This window comes from Agelaius tricolor, unplaced genomic scaffold (assembly GCF_023055355.1).
Source record: "Agelaius tricolor isolate 1412-34295 unplaced genomic scaffold, bAgeTri1.0.p SCAF_4, whole genome shotgun sequence".
Taxonomy (NCBI): Eukaryota; Metazoa; Chordata; class Aves; order Passeriformes; family Icteridae; genus Agelaius; species Agelaius tricolor.
This window is the reverse complement of record NW_027269264.1, coordinates 20,867,143-20,880,808: the sequence shown is the minus strand read 5'-3', so window position 1 is coordinate 20,880,808 and position 13,666 is coordinate 20,867,143. Positions and strand designations below refer to the sequence as shown.

The 13,666-nt window shown below is 39.4% G+C and overlaps 1 long non-coding RNA gene across 2 annotated transcripts in view; it reads left to right on the top strand.

Moving 5' to 3' along the window:
• LOC139589491 (uncharacterized) overlaps positions 1–13,666 on the top strand; it is a 116,006-nt gene that overhangs the window by 64,602 nt on the left and 37,738 nt on the right. For both annotated transcript variants that reach the window (XR_011679030.1, XR_011679031.1), the window contains exon 3: positions 2,310–2,753. This is a non-coding gene — a long non-coding RNA (uncharacterized lncRNA). The remainder of the gene's footprint in view (positions 1–2,309; positions 2,754–13,666) is intronic.

Below are 13,666 nucleotides of genomic sequence, written 5' to 3'. Positions count from 1 at the left end.
ACACTGCTGACCAGCAAAGATGCTGTTGAGGGCAGTTACATTAGGTCATGTACACACTGTCTTCTGCTGAAATTTTAGTTTATTTCCAGCCTACCCTCCATAGGCTAATCAATCTTACAAACTGTCTGTAAGACTGTAAACATTATATACTGCAAAGATCCAGCTTTGCATCCATCAAAGATCCATTTATATACAGCCTGATCCATCTTACCCCAATTTTATACTGCTATTGAGTTCACTGGAACAGCTCATGATTTGCAGCAATGTGAACGAGAGGAAGATCAGCTGCAGGAGACCTTGGGTGTCTTTCTAACACATGAACTTTTCTTGAGTGTTGTGTAAAAATTGCATTAACCATGCTTCCTGTCTGCCTTTGTAGAACAACTATTCAAGATGTCAGGGAAAGAATGAATTTACTATGAATATCAGTAATAATTCTTGACGGGGGGTTTGGTGGGTTTTTTTGTGAGGTTTTTTTTGTCGTTGTTTCCATTTTTTTTTTAAGACAGAATATTTTCATGACTTTTGGTGCTGTGGTCTCACAAAATCCAACGCTCTATTGGTTGAGAGAAAGTAATATGTTAAGGCAGGATATTTTTCATTTCAGGTTGGAACTACAGGTAAAATGTACACTAAGTAAAACTGATTCTAAGTTTTCTTACCCTTGACATTCATGCCATTCATTATGCAGTTAGAAGATTTCAAGTACTTTTTTTGCAATTATATCAGACAGAGAGATAAATCAACAAACCAAATCTATTTCCCACCCCCCCCCTCTAAAAACTAGATGAAAAACCTCAGGGTTGCAGCAACTAAGTTGTTTATTTGTAAAGCACTACCTTCCGGTGTTAAGAAAGGCAGTATTTATATTGACAAGAGATATTTGAAAAATTAAAACTTCTCAGTAATTAAAAATTTCCTTGGTTAAACAATTTTTATAGCCATTAACATTTTAAATCAAAAGTCACTTTTAATCAAATGGCCATTGTCCAAAAGAGAACTTCAAGTCAATTTCCCATTATGGTCTCTCTGAAAAAGGCATTGTCCTCAAAGAATATTTATGCAAGCATGGTCCAATACTAAAGAAATGCAAAATTAAATCAATTTGATGTTATATTTTTGTTAACCCCAACACAAATAATGCTTTAGAGCAGCAAGGGAACTGAGAACTGAGAGGGTAGGCAGCATATATTTTATATTTTGAAGTATAAAAATCTTTGCAAAATCTTTATAAAACCTGGATTGTTTCTGTAATACTTCTATTCTAGCTGTAAACTTTCTTCAGCGTTAATCTCTGACATGCTGGAATACCAGCATTTCTTGAGCTAACTAGTTACAGCTTCATTTTTTGAGTTATGACATAGTTTATCATTCAGTTTTCCTCCTCTTTCTTCTTACTAAGAGGTGCAGCTTATCTGAAAATCTACATAATAGAAACATTTTGTGACTAGATATTGAAAGAAAATATGTTCATGTAATCTTAATATATCAGGACCTTTTGAAAACAGCACGTACTTCATGCCCCATTTAGAAGCAATAGTCTTCTTTCCAGCAAGAAGTGATTGTATCTGGTAATTGAGCTTTGATAAAGAAGTCTAGGTAAGCCCAGACAGATATGAAATATTTGTGTTTAAGAATGCTGAAGTGTTCCATCTGGATGAAAAATTCTTAACTGAAACATTTAGACATTCCCAAAGTATTTTTTTTGACATTTTCAAAATGAAATGTTTTGATTTTTCTGAATCAATCTTTTATCCGCTTTTCATTCTATGCATTGCTTTGCCACTTTGACATTTTGTTTCGGTTCAGGACAAATCCAAATATTAAAACATCCCTGCAGTAAGAAATTCCAGTTTTGGACCATGTCTGCTTCTGATAATGAATGACATATAAATTTGTTCAAGATGTTATGAATTTAAAAAACTGTTCGCATTTTATCCAAATTACAAGGGAAAACTTGCCAATGACTTTAAAAATCCTTTGCAAGATAATACAGAATCCTTTGGTTTCAGAGTAGAAAAAAAAGAATAGAAAATATATAGTACATAATATATACTGTAATATACAGTACATTCCTAGAAGCTTTAAGTAACAACCATAAAATAAGATTTATAAGACAAACTATTCAGGCAGTGCAGGGTCATAATAAGGCCCAGTGCTTATATTATAGCTAAAAATATTACTAATATTTGTAGAAAGTCAGTGTGTATTTCCAGATCTAAATTACTATTATATCACTGTAGTTATAGAAGGCTTAAACTTTTCTATATATTGCCCAGTTCAGGCTTGATTCTTGTGTCTTTCTGCAGATATCCTGTTTGCTTGAAGACAGATACATGAGAAGGATGGATGAAGACAATGCAAAGCCATCACTAGAACTGTTGGACCTCACTCCATGTTTATTTGCCCCAGCATCCAGGATAATTTTCCACTGGAGCCAGTGAAACAGAATTTAGCTCCCAATATGGCTTTTTGCATCTGTCCCGTGCATGGAGGTGGTACTAGCCACCCTAGCTGAGCATTGGCAGTGTACAGCTGGATGTCCTGTCATCAAAGAAAGAGGAACAGTTGGGACACTGTCATTTCAGCTGCTTTGAGCTACAGACTGGAACCAACAGAACTGCATGAAAAATCTGCGTTTCAAAGCAGCCACAGGGCTGCTGTTGCTGTCTGCAGGGGACTATGTCAGCCTGGAATCTGTGACATGAAAAAGGTAGCACAAAGAATGCTTGAACTCCTGGGAGGTGCAGGAGGTAATTTAATATCACTCCATTGGCACAGAATTAATGCGAATGAGGAGGAAAAGAGGCCCACAGTTTACAATAGGCTCAGTAATACTGCATGCATTTTGAGCAGGCGCAAAAGAACAGCACAACAAATGCTTCTAGAAGGTTCCTAAAAAGCAGCCTTTCTGCTTAGATAGTTTTTCAAGGACTTGGTATGCAGGACTGAAACAACATTTTAAAGGGAAATTTCCAAGTCACGAACTTCTTCTTTGAAGGAGTTCCCAGTTCCTTCAAAACTGAGAAAGGGTTTGTGTTCATTTCAAGTTTTGGGTGAAAATTTGGGTCAAGTTTCAAGATGGTTTCTCGACCTCTAATTACTATTATTAGCACTCCTAAATGGACTCTTTAGAAAATCCCCTGACTAAGGAGGGCTTGAGTGAGCTAATGAGTATGAGAGTGAGAAGAAGGTCCTTGTTTGAATTTTAAATGCTCCAGCTCACTAATTGGGGACTATGGAAAATGCTTCTTTTGGTATGGAGGGAGTTCAGGAGCAGGTGAGAATAAGAACAATATTTTTTAGACCTGTCACTTTAAAATATACCCAATGCTGCTTTGACATGGCACCAAATGAATTTTTAAGCAACAATAAGTAACTTTATCCTCCCTTTAGGCACTTGCAGGACTTACTTATTTTTGTTTTTAAAAAATGAGCTGGGCAATGTTTTCCAAGGTCTCATGGATTTAATGAAGAATAACATTCTTTGATGATCCTGGCAACGGGCATCTTTTCTTTTCCAAATAAAAATGAAGAGGCTGAGTCTCATGCATATAACAAGTCTGTTATATGTTAGACCAGAAGAGTTCCCACTGACAGTACTGTTCCAATTGGACACTCTTCCTGTCTTATATTTTTGTTTTCCATTTTTTTTCATAAATAAATTTCTTTACATTGTTCTCATCATTGCATGCATCATTTCTACCCTCAGAACCCATCCTGATTTTTTTCCTCAGAGGAGAGAGATTTTTTTCCCAGTTGTGGCACTCATATCCAACATGAAGTCATCTTTTTTTTTTTCCCCTGCAACAGAAATTTGTTTTAGTGATCACCACCTAAACACAACTGACATAAACTCCATTTCTTTTCTGCTAAAAAAGAAGATAGGGAATGCCCTTACAAATACTCGTATTTATTCTTTTTGTCTACAGGACTTGGAAAAATGCTAATGTAAAAATTATGTAAATGTAAAATTATGTAATGTAAAAATAAAAATTTATGAGTCCCTCACAAACTTGGAAATTATGTGAACTCATGCACAGACCCATGAAAACTCTGCAGATTGGGCTGTACCTAGTATTTCAAAAGGCATTTCCAAGTTATGAACAACAGAGAATAAAAGAATCTCCAGTAACATTTTCTTTTTTCTATAAGCCAAGGACTCCAATGAATTGAAACGTTTCATTTTGACTGATATTTGGCCAATTACATTCTCTTCTACAATTCAACATACATAGTCAATTCCATCCATGTGAAGTTATGCAAAGTTTAAGAATTAATTAATGTCAGCCCAAATTTTCCCTGGTGTTTTTGCTTCTCAGCTGTAGAGTCAATTGAATCCCACAGTTCCCTGGTGACAGATTAGCTGAGTATTGATGTCTGACTTGAAGTAAATTGCACACTCTTTTCCCACCTTACACGTATGCCTCTGAATGCCTGGTTGTCATTCTACTGATGACATAAGGAAAGCCTTATTTGTATTTGAAAAATTTTCTTCTGTCTATTGCAATGTTTTAGCACCAATGGAAGACAATTTTGCTCATCCTTTTGTGTTTATAGAGACCAATCAAAATCTGTTGAAGGTTTTGCATCATGATTTTACAAAATAATACCAACAAGAATGAGCTTAGTTAAACTAAACTGTCTCAGAAAGGGTTAAAATATGGTGATATATTTTACAATCGACATACCATTACACTGTGAGTTGTGGCCCAGTCCTGCAATGGGCTGAAGCCTGTTTGTTTTCTTCTGCCTCTCCAAGGCCCCTTGGCACAGCCTATCAGACTGCATAAAACTGAAGAAACAGCATTCTGCTTTCCTCCCATTCCAGCATAGCAGGATCTCTCAGTTACATGGTTTGCTGAGATTGTGGGGAAAGATAGGGCAATAGGATTAGGACTAAGAGGAGAGACTGCTTCTTGTATTTGCTTTTACAAAATGTTTTACAATACACTGCACAGAGTATCTTTATTTTTTTTGTTGTTTGCATTTAAATTGCACAGGAGAAAGAATCTGACTGGACTAAAAATGCAAGCAGAGGTGAGTATGATTCTACACTGGAAATAGACTCATTCCAACTCTCGGCTCTATAGAGATGTCTTTGCTTGCTTTTCACCTTTTCTGGGCAGAATTCACTGTGCTGCTTAGGCAGAGGGAGGCAGCTGTTTTCAAATTCTAAAGGACAAGAAGACCTTGAAAGAAGTTCAAGGTGTCATGCTTGCACTCTAGCTAAAGATTATTAAAAGATTTGATTGAGGCATGGGGTAGAAACAAGTAAGAAAAGTTGGCAGCTGCTTTCTACATGAGCTATGCAGTCGGCCTCTTGGAACAAATTTCAACAGCTTCAAAATAGGTTACCTAAATTTATTCCCTCTTTTAATCAGGTTTAAATAAAAGCAGATTTCTGTTTCTCCTTCCCTGTTTGCTTGACATCCCAAGGCGATACTGACTGTGGGAAGCCAGGCACGTAACAAGGGGGATACATGGGACATATGGAACTGGTTTTCACTGGTAATAGGCCATTTTTTTTCATTGGTGACAGACCAGGTTTTCATGTGGCTCTTCTCCTTAGACCCACCATAACATCAGTAGTTCAAAATTAAGTTGGGCACCAGAAATGGACCATGAAGTAATCAAAGAATTTTCATTAAACATTCAGATTCCTAAAAATCCCATATGCACACAACATATCTTTTTCTTTGTGGCCCTGTGCAGATACTTATAAGCCTGCTAGGAAAAGGTTTAAGGATCTGGTGCAACCTGACCAACCTCAGGTTTGCCAATGGTGTCTACAGGTTGGAAGAAAGGATGTGGGTGGCTTTTCTTAAATGTTTGTCCAGGTTACAATCTCTGAGGTGGACAGGAGTTCTTGTCATGCCTGGTGCGAGCTCCCACTCAAGAAGCTCTGATCATGCCCTTGTCACCCCAGCCAAATTCACAGAGTCTGGAAAGCCCAAGAGCATTCAGAGGTAGTTGCATTAATTGGTTAATGAGTTCAGAGCCAAGCACATGTTTGTGCAACTTCCTTACCCTTGAGGAAGCCTGGACAAAAATGGCTCTGCTAGCTATGCTTCTGCATAGAAGGCCAGGCCTCAGCTCTCCTGGAGCATATGAAAAATATTCAAGGTCTTGGTTATGTTCATATTTCACAGATTCTCGTTGCTACTTAGGAACCTGGGCATCTCAAGAAACCCACGACCTGTTGACAAAAGGGATAGGTATTGAGGAGATCAATACTCAAGATTCAATGTTGAAAATCTGACCTAGAATAGTTCTAAAACAAATCTGATACCTCAAAATACAGGTACTTACATCCATGGCTATGTATTACAGACAGTCATTCTCATGAGCACAGGTGCTAGCTGGTTCTGGGGTAAAAATATGGGCCCCTACTTAAGGCTGAAGAATTTCAGGCCTAAGTGTGTGCTGACTTCTTTCTGCCTGGCCAGCATATGTACGGCAGCTTGAAGGCTGAACTCTACCAAATGCAGAAGCAGTGCTCCTTGTAGGGACAGTTCCTCAGATTGACTGTGTGATTTCAAAACAGCAGCAGGGCCCTGCATCCTGCCAGATTCTCATCGGAACAGCCCAAAGAGTCAAGCTTGAGATACAAGGAATAGGCCTGTGCACCTGTTGCTGGGCATCTGTATGCATGCATGCCCTGATTACCTACGCAGATAATTATGTAGAAGCTCTATTATTATCCTATTACAGAAAATCCAGCCTTCAGGGCCTCTGGTGTGCCTCTGCAGGAACAGAGTGGTAGAAAAGCCACTGTAAAATCATACTTCAGAAATAGTTTTTCTGAGTTGTGGAATCTACACAGTGATTTAGATTAGAAAGAAAGCAAGGAAGAAGAAAATTATAAGAAAAAGGTAAAAAAATACGGTAAAATAAAGAAATCTTGTGTATGTGGATGTTGCTTTCAGAAACAAGAGACATCTGTTTGGGAAATGAAATCCGTCCAAAGAAATGAGGAGGGGCAGGGGAAAAGGTGAAACGTTGCCAATGAAACAGAGGAAAATCTCAAACTTTCCCACAGAAGTCTTAGTCAAACCAACACAGAAACAGAGGAGTTAAGAACAAGGGATTTATTTCCAAAAGGGAGCCAAGACAAAGATTTCCAGACAGAAAAAATAGTGTCATTAACACTGCAGGAGTCAGGAATGATCATAACCACTATCATTCCAGCAGGTCTGGTTACATTTCTGTTACTTTTCACTTTTTATGTGGAGAGCTTTAGCAGGCCCCAAGTGTCAAAGTTATCTTTTCTTGAGATCATCTTCAGTGGTCTTTCCTCCCGTCAGGCACATCCTGCCTCCCCTTTGGCTGATTTATGCACCTTCCAAGGCACAAAAAGCAGAAGAAAACTACTAGCTCTGGCCTCAGAATGCTGTCATTCTGTGGTACTGTCACCATATCAGCCTCTCCCCAGTCATCCACAGTGAGAATTTAGAGTGGTGGATGTTTTCAGGCTCTATTCTTCCCTAGCAATCCCAGGTTGTCAAAGCAACCCCGTGGAAAATTGTCAGACAGCATAAAATCGATCAGCCTCCAGTTAATTTGTGTGACGTGAGCCAGCCTGTTTTCTGTACCAGCATGGGAGCAGTATGTGGTAACAATACCTTTATCCCCAGTCCACCTAAATTGTGCCAGATGCAGTACAGCTTCAGAGTCAGAATCCACAGGTTACTACTATGGTAGAAACAGTAAATTGGAAGTTTGGTGCCTAACAAACATCCTCTGGATTTTTGTTACTATTATACAGCCAGTTTACTGTTGTATTGACAGAAAGCTGCCATAATAAATCTGCAGCACCGTGCTATTTGGTTATCCTGTTGTTGCTTTTAGTAGTGAGGATTTTTATAGGCATTCCTGTGAAAACCCCACCTGCTGTGGGGTTGCTTTCTTCTTCATAGCTCCACATTCTGGCTCCTTCTCTTCGACTGAATTACTAGGCTTCAAAGAAGAAATGCACAGTAGAGTATAAAGAGCCAGGAATCATAGTGACAGAGAAAGCAATTGGTATTACAGATGCATTGTAATACTTTTCTTTATTAAGAGAAATTATGCTTATAAGAACATACTTCTTTAGGAATAGGCTAGTTTTTAATATCCTTCCTAAAATAAAGAAGAATGCAGAGACTCCATAACTTTAGCTTTTTATTTTGTATAATTTGAGGTGCCTAACAATTCAAAATAGACATTGTCATCATCACAAAGCATATAAAATGTGGGTGGTAAGACTGCAGAGAATCTTCAGTGCTGATTCAGATTCCATTGTTGACCAGAGCAGAATCTGGCAGGAATAAAACTTCCAGAACTTCTTGGAAAATGAAATCTCAAATTGTAAGTAACACAAGGGAAAAAAACCAACCAAACAAGCAAACAAAAAACAATGGCAAATGAGAAAAATATGGGAAAAATTCCAGTGTCTCTCCCTGCTCATGGCATTCCCACTTGCAAAACCATTTTTCATTCCTTTCAGCAGAGAAACATTTATAGTGTACCAAGCTTAGATTAATCATGAAAAACACCCTAAGGCAAAAAAAAAAAAAAAAGGGGGGGGGTGGGGGGGGAAAGTGAAAATAACTAGGGTTATTTTTTTATGTAAGGCACAAAACACAAATGGAGATTTTTTTCTTTCTTAAATCAGATCTTGGCAAAAATCATACCAGCATTTAAAAATTTGTCCCTATAAGAATAAGCTATTATTATTGTCATTGCATTTCTAACATTAGTCCAAACAAGCTGTATAAACTAGCATTCTGATTTAACCCACATCAAGGCTGATATTCAGGATCCAGGACACAAATGTCATTCCTGACACTTTTCAACTCTTTTCAAGCACAGCCTTGCTGTAAGTGGTAATCTGATCTGACATCTATAAAGTGCCATATCTGCTCCAGAGATAACACTCTGGAATCATAACACTACCTAGATCCAAAGTATTACTTTTCTTCCTTAGAAGACATTTGGAAAGAACTGTACATATTTGGTGCTTTTTAGTCAGTTGTTACGTTTTTGAAACTGCAGCCATGTGCACTGAATTACTGATAGCCAGATCATGTATTTTTAGTTTTGCAGAAAAAGTAGCCAAACTGTTGTGTGTTTTGCAGTCTGCAGTGTTATTCCTGCATTTTTTTTTTTTCCATTTGTGACAGGCGATTATTAGGGCTCTACTTAGGGTGTTGTTCAAAGCAAACTCAAGAGTTTAGTGTTCACATTAGGGAAGGATACATGCCTAAAAGAAGACATGTCGTCCAGAAAGACCTAGACAAGCTCAAGAACTGGCACCATTGGGAATTTAATGAGATTTAACAAGACCAAGTTCCAGTTGCTGCACCTGGGTTGAGGCAACCCCTGGTACTGACACAGGCTGGGGATGATCAGATGCAGAGCAGCCCTGTGAGAAGGACTTGGGGGTGCTGGTGGGTGAGAGGCTGGACATGACCCAGCCATGGGCACTCCCAGCCCAGAGAGCCAAACGTGTCCTGGGCTGCATCCAAAGCAGCGTGGGCAGCAGGGGAGGGAGGGGATTCTGCCCCTCTGCTCTGCTCTGGTGAGAGCCCACCTGGAACCCTGCATCCAGCTCTGGGGTCCCAGCACAGGGAGGACGTGGACCTGTGGGAGTGATCCAGAGAAGGGTTAACAAGACGATTAGAAGGATGGAGCACATCAGGTAGGAAATAACTGGGATTGTTCAGCCTAGAGAAGAGATGGTTTCGGGTTGACCTAATTGGGACCTTCTAGTATCTGAAGGGACCCTCCAAGAAAGATGGAGTGAGACTTTTTACAAGAGCAGATAGTAATAGTACAAGGGGAAATAGCTTCAAACTAAAAGAGAATAGGCTTAGATTAGGTGCTGGGAAGAAATTTTTAAAAGTGAGGGTGATGAGGCACAGGAACAGATTGCCCAAATTTGTGCATGGAAGTGTTCAAGTCTGGATGAAACTCTGAGCAACCTGGTCTAGTGGAAGGTGTCTCTGCTTATGGTAGAGGAGTCTATGACCTTTAAAGTCTCTTCCAACCAAAACCATTCTGTGATACTATGATACACTGATCTCTTCACTTATCCTGGCCTTGTTCTACTGTTTTTTAAATAAACATATTTACTTGTTAACACATGCTAAAACTCATAAGGACATGAATATGGATAAGGAACTTTCATTTCAAACTCTACATAAACAGGATAATTACTGACTAATAGTTATGGCCAAGGTCCACCAAAATAAAGAGCTTGAGACCAAAGCCATTGGGTGGCTCAAAAGCAAGCCCTTGAGGCAGTCAAAACAATACTTTGAGAAAAATAGAAAGAACTTCTAAATACATAAAACTGGGGAAAAAAAAGAAACCAAAACAGAACTAGATCATGTCTTGTTATAATACTCAAGTAGGGAAAGGAAAAAGTGTTTCTAAAATACATACAGAGAGTAACCATGCCTTGCTCTGCTTGCTGTCTAGGATTCATGATAAACCAAAAACTTCAGGCAGGGAAAGTAAAGGGGAAATGATACTGAACAGTGCCTAACTTTGTTGTGCTACCTAAAGGAGAGAGAATATCTCAAAATAAGTTTGATGAATTGTAAGTTCGACACTATGGGAAAAGTGGACCCTTCACTTTCTGGTTTTCAGTTCAAATGAACCAATTATTTTGCTGACCTCAGGGTCCAAATTTCAAAGAAAGCTGAAGACAGGCTTAGGCCTGCTGCTATGGCAAATTCCAAAATACCCAATTACTGACCTCAGGAGGAGTCAGCATTCCTGAGATTAGAGTCACTGAGAGTTTACTTCACAAACTCACTTCTAATAATATACTATAGTGCAGACACCATTAACCTGCCTTTTTCAGTTAGCAAATAAGATATGTCTCAAGGCAAAATAGTTATTAACAGCCAGTGGTAGAAGTTACATCTCTAATTGGAAACAGCAACATCTGCAGGGGAGTGTAATAAAAGCATATAACAAGTGAATGTGTCAGTGGATTACAGAGACTCTAGGTAATTGTTCCATAAGACAGCTTTAGCAGAAACAATGAATATTTCAGGACTTCATAGGTCCAGACTAATTCTGGTCACTGAAGAGTGTACCAAGGATTAACTCTGTTCTTACTAGCCAATTTGACCAGCATTAAACTGGCAGACATCCCAGATTTCCTTATTATTTGCACTGTATTTATTTCAATGTTTACATCATTCTGTAGCTAGCTAATTCTCTTCTTTTTCTGCCAACTCTTATAAGGATGCTTTTCAATTACAAAGCCCATTCACATCAGTTGCTTGACGTAGAGCTATTGTGTCCTAGCTGTCAGTTATTCTAAAACATCTTTAGGCCTAAGTTATTCTAATATGAATGACCTGCTTCTTCTATGTACAAAACTCTCGCACTGCTTTTATAATTAGGTGCACAAAGCAAAAGCCTGAAAACTGAGCACCTGCTGAGCACTCACAAACTCCTGGTGAAGCCTATCATTATTGCAGATACAGATGCTGAGATACTTAAACATACAGAAAATGTTCTTTGTTATTCTCCATGTCTGAGGTCATATTTTGACTTCTGGATCAAGCTGCACTTCACACAATTGGAAGAGATTTCTAGACCTCTTTAGAAGAAAAACTCTTATAGAGTTTTCCCTAATTTCTCATTTTACGTTTTACTCAGCCCTTTCTGAGTCTTTCCTGTGCACCTACTTCAGATGACTAAAGAAATGACGTACTTTACAGCTCTTATGTACACCATTCTAGTGTTTGTCTGCATTTTACAGATGGATTTTATTTTGTGGGTGGCAGTGTTAGGTTTTATATTATGATTTACCATGTGCTGGCTGTTCTGTGGCATAGGACTTCTCAAGATGGACAGCAAATTATAGTTTTGTTGCTTCTTGAAAATGTGTATTTAGCTCTGTTTCCAGAAATAGCAGTTCAATAGATAAGCAAACATGTTCTTTTTGACTTAATGCCGTTACTGTCCAGAACCAGATTATATTTCAGGCACCTTTTAATGCATTTCTGTGCAAACTGTGAAGGGAACAGCCCACATTCATTCAGCAAAAGCAAAAAAATCTATTCCCATGTTCAGATGAGGGGGAAAAAGCATCAATTTCCTTGTCCCTGAACTTGCAGATGGCAACGATGCTGACATTCTCAAGCTTTTTAGAATAATGCCTCCATCCACTTAAATAGGCAGTCTGCCAGGGGTATATGTTGCAGCTGATACATCTAGGGGCTTTTCCACTTCTCATTACCACCTTCTTATTTCTTAAATCTTAAACAAGGTTTGTTTCAGTAGGACTACCACAGACATCACAGTAACATGATAGTCATTCACAATTTAGGAAGTGAGATGGTGAAGCAGCTCGGGTGCACAAGGACTACCAGGCAACAAGAGGAGCACATTGCTGCCCTCTGCTTCTTCATATATCTGCTCTGAGATTTGTATAGATAATAATGTCCTTTTACTAGATATTCCACTTAAATTTACAAGCTGTAAAAGGAAAGACAAACCCCTTAGATGGTTTGAGAGGTAGACGAAATACTTATTAAGCCTCCAAATGTTCCAGTTGCACTTTCAAGAAACTTTGGCCAAGGCAGGTGGAGCTGGTTGGGATATGTGGCTATTCCCACTGTGCCTTTCAAATGCCTTTTCAAGAATCTATAGCTCTGGTAAGGAAGTATTTAAGGGGGCTGCTAGAGCATGTAGGAAAAAAAAATTAGGGAGGCCTAAACTCTGTTTGAACTTAAAATGGCAACTTCTGTAAAGGAAAATAACAAATGTTTTACGAATATATTAATGGTAAAAGGAAGGGTAAGACCAACCTTTGTTCTTTACTGGATGAGGAAGGGAATTTAGTAATTGCAGATGAGGAGTAGGCAGAAGTGCATAACACCTTTTTTGCCTCAGTCTTTAGTGGGATGATGGCTTGTCCCCAGGACAACTGTCCTCCTGGGTTGGTTGATGGTGCCAGGGAACAGAATGGCCCCTCCATTATCCAAGAGGAGGCAGTCAGAGAACTGCTGAGCTACTTGGATGTTCATAAATCTATGGGACCAGATGGGATCCATCCCAGGGTGGTGAGGCAGCTGGCAGATGAGCTTACAAAGCCTCTGTCCATCATTTATCAACAGTCTTGGCTCACTGGTGAGGTTCAGATGGCTGGAAGCTGGCCAGTGTGACACCCATTCACAAAAAGGGTGGGAAGGAGGATCCTAGTAATTATAGACTGGTCAGCCTGATCTCGGTACCTGGCAAGATAATGGAGCAGTTTATACTGATTGTCATCACACAGCCCTTACAGGATGGCCAGGATATCAAACCCAGCCAACATGGAGGGGGTAGGTCATGTTTGACCAACCTGGTCTCCTTTTATGACCAGGTGACCTGCCTGGTGGATGCAGGAAAGGCTGTGGATGTTGTACCTGGACTTCAGCAAGGCCTTTGACACTGTCTCCCAGAGCACACTCCTGGGAAAGCTGGCAGCCCAGGGCTTGGACAGGAGCACTCCTTGCTGGGTTAGGAAATGGCTGGATGGCCAGGACCAGAGAGTTCTGGTGAATGGTGCTGCATCCAGCTGGGGCCAGTCACCAGGGGTGTCCCTCAGGGGTCTGTGCTGGGGCCAGTTCTGTTCAATATTTTTGTTGATAACATGGATGAGGGTGTTGAGACTTTC